This window comes from Battus philenor, unplaced genomic scaffold (genome assembly GCF_028537555.1).
Source record: "Battus philenor isolate CCGP_79_NKW_IND1 unplaced genomic scaffold, ilBatPhil1.0.hap1 SCAF_7, whole genome shotgun sequence".
In the NCBI taxonomy this organism is placed as follows: domain Eukaryota; kingdom Metazoa; phylum Arthropoda; class Insecta; order Lepidoptera; family Papilionidae; genus Battus; species Battus philenor.
Genome location: NW_027181737.1, coordinates 12,307,744 through 12,326,697, shown reverse-complemented (window position 1 = coordinate 12,326,697; position 18,954 = coordinate 12,307,744). Strand labels below are relative to the sequence as shown.

The 18,954-nt window shown below is 33.9% G+C and overlaps 1 protein-coding gene across 3 annotated transcripts in view; it reads left to right on the top strand.

Annotated features, from left to right (window-relative positions):
* LOC137931333 (ATP-binding cassette sub-family G member 8) overlaps nucleotides 1-18,954 on the top strand; it is a 72,706-nt gene that overhangs the window by 22,015 nt on the left and 31,737 nt on the right. For 2 of the 3 annotated variants that reach the window (XM_068774806.1, XM_068774803.1), the window contains exon 2: nucleotides 8,044-8,133. The exons of the other annotated variant lie outside the window; for it this stretch is intronic. The gene's annotated coding sequence lies outside the window, so the exon portion shown is untranslated. The remainder of the gene's footprint in view (nucleotides 1-8,043; nucleotides 8,134-18,954) is intronic. 3 annotated transcript variants of the gene reach the window in all.

Genomic DNA, 18,954 nt, shown 5'->3' with positions numbered 1-18,954 from the left:
TTCATATTTTATTTATGACCGATACTAGCTTCTGTTCATGGTTAAACATATTAGTAGTAGTTTATAGTTATTAGTAGTTATTAGTAGTACATAGTTCATGGTTATACATAAACAATAACCTATAATTGAAGGTATTCATTATCACTTCAACCATTGGACGTTCACTGATCGTCAAACGCCCTCCGCATATATTTCTTATACTAGAATCGGTTGGATATGGCTAGGATACAGGGTATTCCGACGCTCTTAATAAGGTCATTTTTCCACTTTGCAGATCGACACACTACGCTCACTGGTCCGTTGTTTCTACTTCAAAACCTTAAAGCCCTAGTGGCCATCTGCCATTTCAAACTGCCAAGGGGCTGGGAGGTGTTTACTTTTACTCGTCTACGGATTTTCATATATATCTCGATCAATCTCGAAGTTATAATCTAATTTTAAACTTCCTCTTTTAAAATATTCAACATTGCAATCTGATCCGATAACGGTTACTACCGTTTAAGTAGTGCTTTGGCCCTCTAGCGGCTTCGAATCGGCAATCTGGTAGAAAACAGATATTCTACACGGGTCTTTGCAATAACTGTGAGCTTACCAATAAGACCTGAAACATCTTTTCTGGTCTCTAATCATGACAAATACTTATGGATTATTAAGCATGTATAAATATGCCCTTAACAGTGCGGTGCTACTGCCTTACACTGTCTACAGAATCATTAAATTATTACACGTGGTACTAGGGGTGGTAACTTTTTGTTTATTTTACAATGTTGTAAAAATTAGTCAGGTGAAAAAAGTTGAGGTTCTATATTTTACGAAAGCTTGTATTTGAAATTTACATCATTCAGAAATTCCTTCCAAAGACCTTCTTTGTGGGAAGTGCCAAGAAAACGACACGACTAGCGTGTAATAATCTGCATTGTCGTTCTAAACAAAGATTTGATGTAACGTAATAAAATAGAATTACATTCTTGATAAGATGAACTTAACTTTTTAATTAATTTCTAACATAAGTACTTTTATATTCCTATTGTTTTATATTTAAAAAAAGGTTAAATTTATCCGTAACATGGTACGCAAATGGAAATCTCTTTACGTATAAATCGTTTCTTTATTTAAAGAAGCAAAAAAAACACTAATTGATTCATTACACTGTTGTTCGACGCACGTGATTGCAGTTGTAAAAAAAGGAGGGCGGTCGAGATAAGCGTCGTTAACTGGACGAATGCTAATCGAGCAAAAAACGAGTGTAATGTACAGTAAAAATACCATAATGGACTAAAGATTTGCACGTTATTTTGTAATTACAATTATTTTTACTTAAATCATATGGAAATGCGTCAATTATAAATCTTTATTAACCATGTGTGCCAAATAAATGGAAAAAATAAGTTTGTTTTAAATTGTATCAAATGGTAATCACCATGTCACCTGATAGTCCACGGCAAAGCAAAGATCTACTCCAAAGATCGTCTCGAAGAACGGTCTAGAGTCGCCTTTATTCAGCGACTTTGTCTCGTTGTTTCACATACCTACCCACGTCGAATATACCGGCTCGTCTATCACAGTACCTTTTGGCACGACCGTCGCTTTAATGAGCGATGTGCTCTAGCCACTGCTACTTCAAACGTGCAATTCTTTGAATTACATCCTACCTTTCTTCTGCGGTTCTCATTGACCTTGTATCAAAACTCCAAGCAAAGCATACAAAGTTAAGTGTTGTCTCATCATTTCAAGGACATCTCCTCCTAGACCTCTCCGTCGTTTCAGCTCCTACACTCCTATTGCAAGGCATTAATCTACCCAACAATGTCTATGGGGATATATTTCATAATCGCCACGCATGTTAGGTGGGTTGGCGATTGCTGTGTGGTATTTTGATACGCAGATGATGCTGCTGCCCATACTCTCGAAACTTGTTTGTGAGTGGCAATCCTGAATAAGTAATGCACAAAGTGTGAATTATATATATAAGGCTGTCCCGGGAATCGAGCCTGGTACCTACTATCGCAAGTCTCAGTCCTCTACTGCTGGGCTAACATAACTCCATAGATCGCTTAGTTGTTATTAATTGACTAATAATCTATGACATCTTAAGTATAAAATCGAAGTTATTATTATTATAAAACGGCCGCAGAGTTTATTTTTAATCGCTCCGGCTGTTTACAGTATGACCAAAGAACAAGAACAAGTTACATGAAATAAAATATTATTGAACGAAAGGTTACTTTTTACCTAACTAGCATTTACGGATATCGTCGAGAGATAATAGGGCGCTGAAGGCCTACCCTGAACCTCATTTAGGGATCCATCGGTAGCTTCAATTCTGGCAGTAATAAAGTTTTATTACTGAATTGGATATCGTTTATCAATTTATTCATAGTCTATTTATTGTACTATAAATAAATCAGATAAAATAAGCGAAAGATAAAGTGCAAAGGGCGGTGTGTTAGCAAACTGTCATTTCTTCCGGATAATAATTAGATGGACTCAGTTAATAAGTAAAAAGAGAGCGATCGAACTTTAAAAGTTACATCAAGCGGTGACCAGGACTTTAGCGCAATCTGTGTTATAATTGCAATGAAACAATATATAAATAAAATCTTTGCATAAGTATTAAAACCATTTATTGCGTGCATAATTATTTCGTGTACTTGTATTCCAATTTCTTATTGAATTTTTAGAGAGAATTATCGAAAGTGGAATTATTTATAAAACCGTCTTTATGGCTTAAGCCTGACGCCATTGCGATTTCTCAGCACGCAATGAGGTTTGACTCCTTGATTTCTCTTTTAAACAAGTATATGGGATCCGGAAAGTTAAATCTTAACATTGCCTCGGTTTAGTGCTAAAGTATACAGATCCGCATAATTTGTATGCGGCATGCTATAGCGAAACCTCAGGAAAAGTTTGGCTTAGAATGATTTCAAATTTCTTTTACTATACGATTAGGTAAAAGTTTTTTTTTTAAAAAAATCGGTTTCTAAAAGTAAAAAAAAATTACACACATTTACAATTTCCTTTTCGTGAAATATAGTATGCTCGCAAGCATATATTTTTTACAATTTTCAAATTTAGAAATTCTTACTATTTCAGTAAATCTCTGCGACCGATTCGTACATTATGACCCATAAATAAACGCCAAGCCAAAATTAGGTGCTAATGTGATAGATAGTGTCTTAATAAAAAAAATAATCGTTTTTTTTTTCTAAACAGTATAAAATTTCACCGTATAAAGGTGTCGGAAACTTATATATTTTTTATTTTTAACTCGATAATTGAGAATGTGGAATAATTTTTAAATTAAGATCTTACTACTTCAGTATATCTCTGCGACTGATTTACACATAAAGTCCCATTAATCAACGCCAAGACAAATATAAACAAAAAATAAGTAGTGGATAATATCGGAATAATAATAAAAAATGATCGTTTTTTAAAATAGTGTAAAGTTTCGCGATATAAAGGTGTCGTAAGCATATATATTTTTTTAATTCATTTATCTTTTAATTCGTTATTCGAGAATTGGGTACAATTTTCAAATTTAGAACTTCTTACTACTTAAGTATATCTCTGCGACTATGAATTCACGATGTCCCATAAATGAAAGTTAAGTATAAAGTTTCACGGTGTAAAGGTGTCGGGTCACCAAGACATTTTGTGTCTTTGGTCGTTATTTGCAGACGTCAAATATTAATATTTGTATGGTAACAAATGGTAATTATGTTATGCGAAGTTAGTCGGTATAAAAAAGGGTATGAAACCACACGTAACAAGAACATGAAAATGCGATAAATGATTATTATCCGGAGTTCGGTTTTTAAGACTTGATGTCAACACTTCAAAGATGAAAGGTCGATTATTGATTTACACCAACGGTTTCATCTGGCAGAACATTGCTTCAAACTGGATCGCGAGTTTGCAACCTTTGGTATTTGCCTGATCCGCCCGAACAATAACATGAAAATGCGTAGAACCGCTCCTATTCCGTTCCAAACCTTGCGTAATTGCCCCGGGATAAGTCTTCGAATTTTTCACGCGTTCACCAATGTCGGGTTGTCAATTATTTTAACCATTATTGAAAAGTCAGTCCGTAAGTCCGTGAGTTAGCTATCCCAAGCAAATCTATTAAGAAGAAAATCAACCGTTGCTGTTTCTAAATGCAATTTTACAATGTTTGATATATACGATATAATAATAATCTTGCAATAAAGTTGACAAACCAATTTTCACACATTTCGTTCGACTAAAAACTCTTGCTGAATGCTAAAAAGATTTATGTAATAACATAACTTTAGGCTTAAAATAAGAAAAGGAAGGTCTAAGATATCATTTGGAACTTTATTATATATACGAGAATAGATGACAACGCTTCTTCGTGTACCCATTGATTGTAGGTTAGATCTCAGAACGTTTGTCTAAGGCTTTATATCGGCGTCTGAACCGATTGCATATAATCGGCATCGCGTCGATCTTTCCGAACGCTTTCTTCGTATCAAGGTTACTCTGCTCTCTCTCACCTATGCTGTGCTGCCGTCTGATGAGGCGCGTCGTCCGCGTTTCGACTTTCGAATATTCACCCGCGTAATGTTGAACGATATGAGAATGCTGATATATCAGGACCGCATTTCCATTTCTATTCAGGCTTTAGCATACAGCCTCAAAGTCATGATCGTACTACATTAGAAGGATTATCAACAATAAAGCTGTCTAATTTTAAAAACAGTCACCAGTAAAACACAGAACTTAAAATTGCAACAAATTCTACGCATGTTATTAATGAATATGCCGGTGGTTCGTTCGATACGCATACATTGTATACATCTATTTCCCATTACCCTATATAAATTGAACATTTTGTAATATGTTACATTAATTATTTTTCCAATTAGAATGCAACCAGGCTACAACTTATAATAACAAAAAATACAAGTGTTAGTAAATTAAACATATCTCTGTTTTGTATGACTCTGTAATGCTATTTAAATGTAAAATGCTAGATCATCTCTAATATTATTATGCATAATAATTAATAGCCGTTATATAATATAAAGGTTAATTATAATAATAGTATATTGGTTTCGAAGTACAAACTCTTATGACTTTTCTTGTTCTTAGATATTGTATTATCATATGACTTAATTACATTTTAAAAATAGAGTATCAAATTGATATTACGTATCGTCGTCTACTTTCACAATATTATGATTTAGTTGTTATTTTAATTACGTTGTCAATGGTAAATGCTTTGTATATTTTTGTGAAGCATACATATCATAGCTTTTTTGCCGCTGGAGCTGTTGTTTACAGTATCATCAACGCTCAACTATCCTTGACTTCAAATCACAAAGGAACCTAGGTTCCTCGCGTTTGTTTAATTCCCAATACATACTTCTCTTACTGAAGCATGATATTAATGAGTTGATATGAATCCTTATTTAGCTATTTCTTCAATTTGTTGTCTTAACGCGGACAAAGTTTCCATCAAAAACCAAATTGCTAAATAAATTGAATGTTGTAAATTGCGTTTAGGTACAGTTATGTTAGGAGATATGAGATTAATCAGTTACAATCCACAATGTTTCTTATTAAGTATTGTTTTTAATTTAAATTGTATGACGTGCGTTCATGTAACGTGAATAATGGTACGTCAAATCGAATCACAGCTATGATCTTACGCAAGCGGCGTGGCCAATGATCGAGTTGCGGTAAACCGTTACCCATATTACGTTGGAACGGTCCGGTCTTACTCCATATGGTTGGCAAATTGTATACGGCTTGATTGTACTGTTTGTTGGGGGCAGCTCAAGTCTCTATTAGTGCTGTCGCAGTCATAGGAATTAACGGTCTTGCTTTGGAGTTCTATTGTAGCGGGGGCTTTTATTAGATTTATTACTTTAATATAGATCAAAAATGCTTGACCGACATCTTTATATTAACTATATGTTATATTAACTGTAACTATATTAATAATAATGTTCGTACCGCCCGGCGTAAAAATACGCAGAGAGTTGGAGTCGTACTTTAAAGTACCTTAAAAAAGTTCTTTCGATAATCCAACCGTGGTTTGGTCAGCTCGGACACAATCATAATGCTAAGACAATGAATGACGGTTCAAGCCGAAATCCTCTCTGGAGGATTCCAAGGGTCCTCACACCATATCTCTCCATGGAACCTTCGCTTATTGGATCGGAAGTGCTCGGCAGTCCACTTATCCTGTGAAGTATCTTTATAATAGCCTGAACCGAGGGTTTCTTGGCGCTTTTAACCACTCAAACATGGGAAACTGTAAATCTAACTCAAGCAAACTGATTATTAATCACAAAAAATGACTTGTCCTTAAGCGGGTCAGTCATCATTTTTTCAGCAAAAGTACGTCCATAGCTGGAAATAGGTCAAAGCCATAGATTTACAACAGGACCGTTTAGAATCGCCCTGGATCGAGCACCTTCCGAAGACCGACAAGGTCGTATGTTTACATTGTGGGTGCAAGTTTAAGACACTTGCCAGTTCGTAGTCGCTACTCCAAAACACTGAGGCTCTAACGGTCATTTGGTCTGCGTGCTATGAGACCTACCCACTGTCACTTTAATTTATCAATCCGCAGGACTGTGTCGGATACTTTCGTATGTCTACGAATCTTTTCAATTCTGATTCGATCTCGTAGAAAAATCCCGAGAATGTCTATTTCCATGGCCCGTTGAGCGGCTATGAGTTTTACAACGAGGCTCAGAACGTTTTTAAGTTGTAAATCCAGATGAGCAAGATGTCAGTTCGAAAATCTTAAGTTATTTATCTCATCATTTATGCATTATGTGTATAGAAACAGATGTTCGTGGTTATGGGAATATCTGTAGTGCTCTTATAGGTAACTGTCTATACAATAAGTCTTAAACTGGGCTACCGGCATGCGGTAGCTCTTTCTTAATAAAAGTCCGAGATAATGCGGCCCCGTAACTTAAAGACTACCGTAACGTAACGGTCCGGCTTAACCTTTTCATATTTCGTTGTGCGCCGAGTGAACACGTCTGTATTTTAATAAGAGCAAGAACGGTTACAATTTGCGTTCACTAATTAAACATTGAATTAAAAGGCGTTCTTCTAACTGCTTGTAATAGAATTTGATGAAGTTGTAGTCGTTAACCTGTATTGTTGAACCTATTTTACACGTTTTAAATACATGATATATTTGCATGTATGCTGTATTTATTATTTGCTAGTGTTCTGGGAAGTGGTCTTTGGTCTCTAAACACGAAACGAATATTCTTTGTAAATATTTTGCTTTATTACATAGATTATAAAACAAATGTTATATTTACAATATACTTAGATAATTATTATACTTGTTTACTAAGTAAAAATTATTTTCACAGTGCAATTTGTCTAAACGATAATGAGCTATTGCAAAAAAAAACCTTCACATTCTTTTTTTACTTGTGTAGTATATATGTGTAATTTATGTGTACATATTTTGTTTAATTATATGTTTAATAGTAATTAGATCATTAATGTAGTTTTTATCGTGTACTTATATAGTATATATATATAGTATATATAGTATAGTATATTATATATATAGTACTGTATGTACTGTATATATATTATGTAGTATTTTTTACTTGTTGTATAATATTCCCATCATATTTACAAACCTGAATACTTGTTACCTTTGCACCACTCTTGGTCGTCTGGTAGAAAATGCATGTAAGGTATTATATTTGAGTAAAATGAGAAAATATATAAATAAACTCTTGAAATTATTTCTCTTGAGGAATGCGATTGGTAAAGGGCTGGTTAACAGTAAGCACTGTACAGAAATAGACTACAGACTGCGTGATAAAAGTAACATTTAAATAACATTAAGAAAAATATCAGTTATATAAATGCAGTGAAATATTGAATGTATAACTTGGATTCTGAAATATGTTTAAAAAGGTTAATTTCTTTTATCTTGTGAATTTTTAATCCACGTTATATATTATTAAGTTTTATAATTTAAAAAAGAATATCATAGAACAGTCATACGAAATGTAAAAATGTCCTCAGCTCGCGCCGAATTTGTCCAACGAGCGCAACGAATCATCCGCGCCCTCGTCGATCGACAGTCTCGCAACGTTTATGCAACTCTCCCACGAGGTCGGTATAACAGTGTCGCTTTTTGTCTCATCAAATTAACCTATCGGTTCTGTTTTACGCCCGCTGAATGCCGGATACAGAAGTAGTAAAGGTTGATTATGGTTTTTTATTTCGACGTCAATAGCGCTGCAAACTGGCTGTTATAACGGCGTGAAATTTGACAAGGCGTTTCATTATCAAATATGGATTCGAGTTATTATACTTTATACACCAATTATTCTTTAACGATGCAACTTCAAAATTGTAAACATTAATAAAATTCTTTCAAATATAATCAATTTATAAAGATACATGTCATTTAAATATTTAAAAGACCAATAAAATAAATAAAGCTAAACAAATTATTTAAAATCTTGTAGTTTAAAAGTTTTGGCGTCGTTTCAGCCCACAGACGCCCACTACAAAGCATAGGCCCTAAGATATCTATAGAATGATATACCATAATCGCCACGGATGGATTGACGATCGTAGTGTGGTATTATGATATGCAGAGAAGGCCTATCTTTTGGCAAAATCCTCTATATTAAAATGTTCAAAAGTGATATTATAACATCTTATTAAAAATAAAAAATAATAAATAAAACATTTAACATAAAAAAAACTATCAAATAACGCTTCAATTTGAAAAAGACTGAAGTTTCTTCTTATGTTAAAGCAAGTACATTTTAATCTTCCGAACTATACCACAGATTTATTTCTATGGTGACATTGACCATAATCTTGGATTAACTGTTTCTTCTCGTAATCTTTTACTATAGAAGCAAATAACATTCAATTTATACAGCGGCTTCTAATATTTGTGGGAATGAAGATACGGTGTTAATCTGTTTTGCGCTCCCACGAGGTTACGAATGGTCAAGGTAACTGTGTCACTCTGATCATCGTTTCTTTGTTATAAAGAGGTTAAATTGATAGCATTACTTTTAACGGTGACCGTTTACATTACTCATTTTGAGATATTCGTTCTTAACTTTGAGAGCAAATGAGCAGTGGTAGTCCAACGGTAGAGGATTGGGACTTTATATCGTTGATCGCGGGTTCGATTCCTGGGATACAACCTTTGCACATTAATTGTATAGGATTGCCACTGTTCACATGAGTTTTCAGAGGATGAGCAGCAGCGTTCTCTGCGTACCATTATACCACACTGCGATCGCCAACCTGCTTGCCACACGGGGCGATTATGGTATATCTTCCATAAGATATTTTTGGGGGAGGCCTATACCTTGCAGTAGTCTCTATGGCCTGAAACAAGAACGACAGTGACCGCTTCAGAGAATTTTAGCTATGTGTTTCTACTGTACTAAACATTTTAGAATATATAATAATATAGAACTGGCTTTACTGTAAGCGCGTTGCTATATCACGTAATAAAATAAATTTGAAGGAAAGACATTATACAAATATCCAAATCATTTTGAATTATTTTATTGATAAAAAAAATTAAACAACTTTGAAACTTTTGCACGCTCATGCACAATAACTTTGCTTAAGATTAGCTCATGATCAAATGCTTAATTTACGATCTATAAAGGATATACAGACAAATATTAATTTTTTATAAATATATAGATTAAGTTCTATATTTTTTCCTTTTTTCCTATAATGCATATGTTATAGGAATGACGAAAAGTTATGTAAATGAGGTTACGTGTCGTATTGTCTACGTACAGGGATTAACGTTTTTTCATCCATCTGTAACATCGAAGACGGTTTACTTGCAATTTGTCGGGCTTTTTTCGTATTCGTACCTTCCCAGTAAGTTACGTTATTAAGTAACCTATTATGCAGATTGCGTTGAAGCGTACGGAAGTACGGAGGTGAGCAATTCGTGGCGGAAGGATAAGGAGCGCCCATCGTTACCTGATATAAACGCAACAGATAATGTTGATTGAATAACAGCTTTTCCTGTTCACAGACACGCGGCCGACTTCAGCCGACCGTGGCGAAAAATCGACAACAATGCATTTTTTAAACTCATGTTTTACTTTCTAACCTTTTATCCTATTTATAAAATAAATGAACACTAAATACATAAATAGGTAAAAAAAGCTTTTAAAAAAAGTGTTTTAAAAATAACATACAGGACGTATGGTTATATATATGATAGAAGAGCTTTACAGGGATGAATATATAGCTTATTTGCTACCAATAAATATAAGCTACACATTATGCTAAAATCAATGTTTCAGAAAAAATAAAATAATAATATAGTAAGAAAAGGCTTTGCTAAAAATCGGACTATTACATATTAAAATTAATTATTTTTTACTATCTGTCCCTGAAGACTTTGTACTGTCGTCTCATTGTAATAGAAAAAATAAAGTAATGTAACATATTTCAGAGTGATACTTATACCGGGTGATTTTATCGAACGATTTATACATTAATTTCTATAAAGTTTTAACACCAATAAACAATCACTCTATATAAATATTTATTACATTTATAAGTGCTACAATACAAGTTACGTATGTATAGAAATATACATTTATATTCCTCGAAGTGTAAGTCGCATGTCATACAAAACGGTATATATATACGACCGACGGCATGCTTTGAGCTAAATTGATTTCCTTTGAACAACCGTTTTGTATGACATGCGACGTATACTTCGAGGAACGCCGCCGCAACAGGACACCTCGTTGATAAACGTCATCACAACAAACGGTGTGCAATTCCACACGCCGCGCGACGGAATCCTTTATGATATTACTCCTGCATTAGCCATATAATTATGACAATACAAGCATTTCGTACGGCGCAACTGGGTTTTCTTCACACAAGTGTTTCGTTTCATTCCACCTAACTTTATGTCAAAACATAGATAGTGTATAACTTAATATATTGTGTAATTTTCTTAATCAAGTAAGAAAAGGACCAATATATAGCTATTTCCGCCATGCAGCAGTAGTCGTGCCATAAATTGACAGAAGTGACAGTGAACACAGAACTCATTGGCACTAATCGGTGTAACATTACTCCTGAGAATGCCCCGTAGAGGGGTGAAACACGTGTTGAGTGATTTAACGGTGGTAGTTGTGTAATTCGCATTGTTTGCCGCATGCGCATTTATCAGCGGGCTGGAGGTGCACTTTATTGCACGACTACTACCGCATTGGCGGAAGTAGCTATATATTGGTTCTTTTGTTATTAGAAGAATCCATTAGGTTTCTTAATCAACTAAATGTCAGCAATATTAAAATTTATCTCGAAAATCATATCTTTAGGAGCATTGAAAATAAACGTTTCAACTTATATTTGATGCTAAAGTAGAGATAAGATGATTTTATTTGTCAGTAATGTTCGTGTATTAAAACAAAGAAGGTGCATTTTTCATCTATAATAAGAAAATATTTAGAACTTAAAAAAGCAGCACTTTTTAATACCATAAACGTCAGTTATTAGCAAGCGTTTCTGATTGTCTTACGTATATCATCGAATCATATCAACACTAAACGTCAGTTTTTTTAATAGCAGTTAACTCTATACTTGGACTATGGGAAATAACACACAGAACGAAAGACTTTTGTTTTACAAAGTTACATTTATGAACAAATCTGTAAATTATAATACACAAGCTTTTCGATTATCGCTAAGTGTAAGACATGCTGTCACTACCTATTTTTAAGAAAATGGTTAAGATATATTTACTAGACGAGTATTTTCCAACCTTTTTTGTACCATGCCCTAACTTAGCTTTTCTAAAATTGTTACGCTCCTTTATGTAACATACATAATTTTTATAATAAAGACACACTTTACTAGAACCATTGATTACTTATCTACTAATTCCGTTTCTTCAGCAAATGTGATTAAATTTACTTTGATGTTTTTATTTAATATTATGTTTATTATTATGTATTATACTGTATTTATTGTAAGTATATATGAATAAATGTATAAATATGTTTGTATTTATGTCAGTATGTACGTATTTTTTGTGTATATGTACACGTTAACTACCTGCTACTTATCCCTCTTCTATTTCCACACTATGGTTGTCTGGTAGGAATTGCCTTTTGTGATAAGACCATTTATTGTATGTATATATTTTGTATCGTTTACAATAATAAGTATGAAATTACAATTAAATGCTTCCGATATATTGTGGATAATCAATTAACATATTTTGTTTGTTGATTAGTTTTTCTTTTTCCTTATGTTGTGAATTATTGGTATTGCATCGTCATATGCTATTTTCGTGAACAACGTTTTCAGTTATGCATTTGTTTTTTTATTTGGTTAGTAAAAGTATTTACTATTGAATATTCTTTTTTTATAACTGTTTAAGTGTTCCCTAAATAAATTACCTTGACTTTTCAGACAATGAAAATACTCAAGTGAGAGTGTGACACTGAGAAACCTTGTGAAAGTTGACTATAGATTATCCCATTTTTAAACAATATGGTGTCACTAAGAACCCTTTGCCGTTTCAGCCCATAGATGCCCAATGCAAGGCAACAAGGCATACGCGAAGATATCTATGGTGGGATATGCCTTAATTGGTACGCTTATTAGGCGGGTTGACACGATCGCAGTGTGATATTATGGTACGCCAAAGACGCTGCTCTCCATCCTCTGGAAACTTGTTTGTGAGCAGTGGCAATCCTATATAATTAATAACAAAAGGGTGAATTATATAAGATATTATTCCGGGAATATACCTCGAGACTTATGATCGCGAGTCTTAATTACCACTGGGAAATCACCGATCAGCCTGGGAGAAAATCCTTTACCTTACTTTTCATATTATATATCTAGGAAATTCCAATAAATTATTGAAAATTACGTTGTTAAGGTTGTCGGACGATTGTAGTGTGCTCAAACAAGGCGTATTGGAAATTTCTAGGAGAGGTCTATATTCAGCAATGGACGTCTTGTGCCTGAAAACTTTGATCAGTGGATTTTCCTAGAAAAAAGTAATAAGCAGAGCTTTTATATGACACCAAAATAAATTATTAAAGCCTGTATTTATGTATATAATGCATGCAATATATTACAAAACCCGGTCTCATCCATTACATGCGTTGCTAAACCAAGCCTCACAAAATTTACGCTCTTGACCCACATTAACTTGTATATTGTTTAAACATTATGTTTAATTATGAAGCGTATACACGTGTTGTATGTTGAAAAAACTCGTTATTGTCACAACTGAATAGCGGCTGTATTAAATTTGCAAGATGATAATGAGTATTGAACATATAACAAGTATTGTTTTATCTTTATTTTGTATAATATATGTATATTTTAAAAATGTAACATGATATAAAAATAGTGTTAGTCGATATTTTTATTCAGCCTGGTTGTATACACTTCAATAGAAAATATAAATAAATTAATCGTATATCAGAGTAGGAACTTTATTAATTAATTTAATATGAAATTTTTTGTTTCCTATTCTGCAAATTTTAGTAACAATGAGGATACATATTTATTGTAGCGCTTCATGCACGTGAAATGTTAGACAGTTGACAATCGATTAGTAATTTTTTTTGACTAAAAGATGATATGACAAAAAATTAGCTGTGTTAGGAGCTGTTTGTGCGTGCTTAGCAACACATTTGGTGATTGATACATTTTCATTCATATAGATTACCACATTGAATGGTTTACCGTCGCCTTGAGCCACGTCTAAATAAGGATTGTCGTATCTTTAGGCGTGTTAAATCTTTTTTTATAACATGCCAAAATAAGTATAACGTTTAAAACTTGTATATAATTCTGTCTATGTCATATTTATTTTTAACCTGTTGCGCAATGGATTTGTATTTTGGAAAACAACCATTGATACTAAAAATTGTAAAAATGAATCGTTAATTTTGGGTATTTTTAATATATAACGTTTTTTCTTTCGGTTTTGTTTATTATAATATTAATTAGATAAGATATAGCGACTTTCTAAAAGAAACACTGTGTGTTTGGTTACTAAAATAGGCAGACTATACCAAATCAGATGCACTTGCGAAATACCACCTACATCACTATTCTTTACTGATGTAGGTAGCGGTTTATGGTATAAACCAGAATAGCAATTAACATTAGAGACGCAATCATTGATAGCCTGTTACTTTTGTTCCCGTGTGTAACAACTATTTCATCATCATGCTAAACCACATCTAAAATCAATGACTGTTCTTGCGCCGCCCGTATATATTCATTTCTATTGACCTTGATTATGTCATCGGTCTATCTAGTGTAAGCCTACCCGCTCCGCTTACTGTCATTTCAGATGAATAATTCCTCGAGCTCTGTCGGTGAATTTGGTTCTTCACCAGGATCTCCCATTTACTGATTCGATTTCACACTGAACTTTTATTTTCTTTTTCTTCTTTTCCGCCGACGGACGCCCACCGCAAGGCATAGTCCTACCCCATAGATCGTGATGATCATCAGTCTGGCGCTGCTCGCAACCAGCGACCAGCGTTGTTGCCACTCGAGAACCTTTCGGCCTCAACGGCTTTCGGATGCACGGGAAATATGCATCGCCCACTGCCATTTCAGTTTTCACTTTTTTTATTTACCATGAGATATATTTTCTTTATAACTTTTCCTTGTAATTCAATGTTTTCTCTTCGAATAGCCAGCCATGACTGATGTAATAAAGTTTTTATAATAAATACTCAAAGGAAATTAACAGCCTTTATATACTACACATTTTTATTAAATCATGATTAGCTGTCATATTTTGTTTCTTTGTTATTTATATATTTTTTTAAATGCTTTTTGTGATCATTCTAATGATCGATTTAAATGATGAGTTATCTGATATTCGGGTGCGGAATTACCTAAAACTATAACTAGTCTATTATGGAAAGCTCCTTTGTAGTGGTAAAAGTAGTGTAAATGATTCTGAATGAATATTAATATGAATAAATAAAATGAAATGAATTTGATCTTTGATAATGATAGGAGATTATATCAAACTAATCATTTATCTCATGGCATTATTCTTGAACGTTATTGCAATTAACAATTTCATAACAAAGACGTGACTGACAAGTCACTGTACCCCATTACCTTAGTATAATTCTTTAATTACTCGTTACTGGAATTTAAACGGTTTTGCAATAGAGATAAGGTATTTTATTCATTAAAGCAATACAGAAATTTCACCTATTTAACTTGTCGTGTCGCGTAATACTTTCGTTATTGTGACAGCAGTAAACCAAACTAGGTAAATGTGTACATCACTTTCTTTATGGGATATTAAGCTTTATGGTAGACGATTAAGGTCTCTTTTTGTGGTTTAAGTATTAATGAACGAGAAACATTATCTGGAAGTGCGTAGTATTTTCATGTACAAGAAAATATTGGCTAGAGACTCCATAAAGAGTTTGTTACTTTTGAATTACATTATTTTGTCTACAATAGTCTGTTCGCGCTATAAATATAGTGACACATTGTTGTCACTCAGTTTTACCTTCGACTGATAAATTAGAACTACATTAAATATTTTTTTCTGAAGGGCTTTATTCAATTGGTCAACGCCTTCCGACAACTTTAACTACGTCATCTGTCTATATTGTAGACTGCGCTCATTTGCTCTGGGGGCTAAGTGGACTGCTTAGTGCCGTGCCATTTTCTATGGACACTTTTTGGGGACTTCTCGTTCCCCTATCTTAAGTCTATAACAGGGACTTAATTTTCAAATAGTATTTCAATTTTTTTTTATCAGCGTTCTCTTCTGTCATCCTTCAAGCCTTCTACTATATCTTGATTAATTCTTTACATTTTTCTTGTATACTCTTACCTTTCATTTATAATACTTACACAAATAGATGTGATGCATTCTTTTAGTACCACAATTTTTAATTTTGTCGTGGTTTCTTTTATTATTTTATTACTCAACCTTATATTTATTTTTTACTTAGTTTTATTTTTATGTGTTACTTTATTTATTATTTTATGACAATGTTTTAAAAATTAGTGGCGGTATTCTTCATTTTCCATTATAAAGACGCTTACTGGAGGAGGTGGCTTATTGCCACTTTATCTTGTCTATTCCATGGGCTGTATTGATTAATTTCGTTTCTCTACGAATCTCAATCAGGAATGTGGCCTGATCCATTCTCGTAGAGAATTTTCGATCATAACTCTTCTTATGGCTCGTTGAGCGACGGTAGCTTGTCAAGCAAGATCAGAGTAATCAAGTGTAAAACACATTGGTCGTAGACCTTGGTCTTTAATCATTAAGGAACATTGGACGACAATATGTTTCGTATATTTGCAATCTCTGCCCAAAGTTGGATTCGACAATCGGCGTCGTTTAAAGTTACAATTTACGTAGTGTGATAAATCTTATAATTCAAACGAAACCTTCAGGTTTGTTTTAGTTTATTACATTATTTCTTAGCATTTACATCTAAGACACTTTTATGTATGAATTTATTATATTATCCCGGTTTTGACATTATTGACTTGGTGACACCAGCATTGGGCCAAGTTCACGTGCGTAGCGAACGCGTCAAGCGTCAGCTTTCACAAAACAAAGACATGTAAAATGAGTACTTCGTTGTGGTTTCACCGTTCATAGACATCAAGTATCTGTCGATGTACGCCACAACTTTTTTTATCTGTATATACTGTGAAACCGTTTATATCGACTTAGAGTTAAACGTTTGTGTCGCGTGTCACTGGATACGAGCAGCGCAAACACGACCAGCGTGGATCTACTTCCTTTTCTTCTTCACGGATGCCTATGTTTTCTAGTGTGCGTATATTGGTTGATATGATAATGGTGATGATTATTCAAAACTCTCAGCTATTTGCAGATTTTTTGTACCTTTCTCTTCTTTCCTGCAAATTAATCTGTTAATATTAATGAATTATTCATTCGAACATTATAAAATATATCAGCATCTATTTTAAAAGCTACTGATAAAGATTAAAAGTGAAATCTACCGGTAACACATCATTATGTATTCTATTGACTGAGAATAGAATGTATTTAAGTCTTCCGCATATTGATTCAAATTAAAATTTGTTCTGATGTAAATATTGGAATGTTTGCTGACAAAGCGTGGCTAAAAATGGGATATTCTTCGTTGCCTGAAAGCAGTGGAAATTATACACTACCATCATCATCATCATTTTAGCCGAAGAACGTCCAGTAAAGGATTTAGGCCTCTCCAAAAATTCCTATAAGATCTCCAGAATTTCCGATAAGACCGGTCGCAAGCGGCGTGTATTCCGCGTCTTCCGACGACCTCATTGTGGTGGTATGTCCACCTGGTCTGCGATCTCCACATCAGAATCATAAGACCCTAGCGGCCATTCGTTCTTTCTAGCTATGTGGCCAGCTTACTGTTATTTCTACTTACTAATTTTTTGGGATATGTTCGTTACTTTTGTTCCTTTACAGATCTTCTATGTAATAAACATAAACTTGTAATTTTCCGTTATGATATCGTTACGTACGATTACTTCCTACTAAATGTAACGTGTAGAATTTTTAATAAGCCGACTGAGCAAACATCTTACACATATTAGCGTCGCATGGTTGATTTATTGATATATTTTAAATTGAATTTGTTTTCGTATTGTTAGATTAGTAATGATATTGTTGAGTTACATATAGCGGAATTGTTAGTTCACTGTAGAAATGAAATTGTAATTGTAAGTTAAGCAAGTAATATCACGTTATTATGCTACGTATTGCCGAAAGTTTCTCGAGTGATGACCACGTGAATAGTCCCCGAACTAGATGGACCGACGACATAGTCAAAGTGACGGGAAGTCGTTGAATGCGGGGAGCGAAGAACCAGTTATCATGGCGACCTTTGGAGGAGACGTACGTCTTACAGTGGGCGTCCACTGGCTTAAAAGAAGATGCTACTATATATAATATTGTTTAATTTAAAAAAATCGTGTTTTATTTGGAATTTAATTTACACAATAATTGCCGAAACAATAAGTATTTATTATTAGTCTGACTAAAAACAAACATTACAATACGTTTACAATGCTCGTGATGTTCGAGTGCAAAACTTCCATGCAATAAGTTCACTAGCCACTACATCAATACTTTAAAAAAAAAAAAAAACTTGTTCTAATACAAACTCAAACGTCAATCTATAAAAAAAACTCAAAACTCAAATACCATACTTGTTGGGTATTGGACAATTATTATTGTAAATGTAATCTGTAACATACATCAGATACATAAAACCGGTTTTCATTTTTCTTGTTAAAGAAAAAAGGAATACGTGTTATTGTTATCTATTGCACCCTGCAATAACTAGTACATAGTTATTATAAGATCAAAATATTTTATGTTAACTACTTATGTTACTGCTGATAGAGATTGAAAAATTAATCATCATTTATCATTAAGGTTGTTGGAAGACGCTGGGTGCAGTTCGCTCCCAACTGTGGGAAGCCAGCAGTGGTCGTTCCATAGCTGACATGTCAATGATTTATTATGATTCATAAGTGTCTAAGAAATGCCGCTTACATGAAGTAAACCTCCAAAATCTATTAATAGTAACAGAACGGGCTGTAATTAGGTCTTCTAAGATCTCGAAAATCGTAAAAGCTCTGAGTATTTAATGGAATCAGGCGTTACCTTGCGGAAGTCCATCCTAAGTAAGAAAAGGAATATTTAGCCACTTCCGCACATGCAGTGGTAGTTGTGCAACAAAGTGCACCGCCCGCCAGCCCGCCGATAAATGCGTATGCGGCAAACAATGCGAATCACACAACCGGCACCGCCAAATTACTCAACACGTGTTTCACCCCTCCACGGGGCATCTTCAGGAGTTATATTATACCGATTAGTGCCAAACACAGAGTCAACTCTGTGTTTGGCGCTAATCG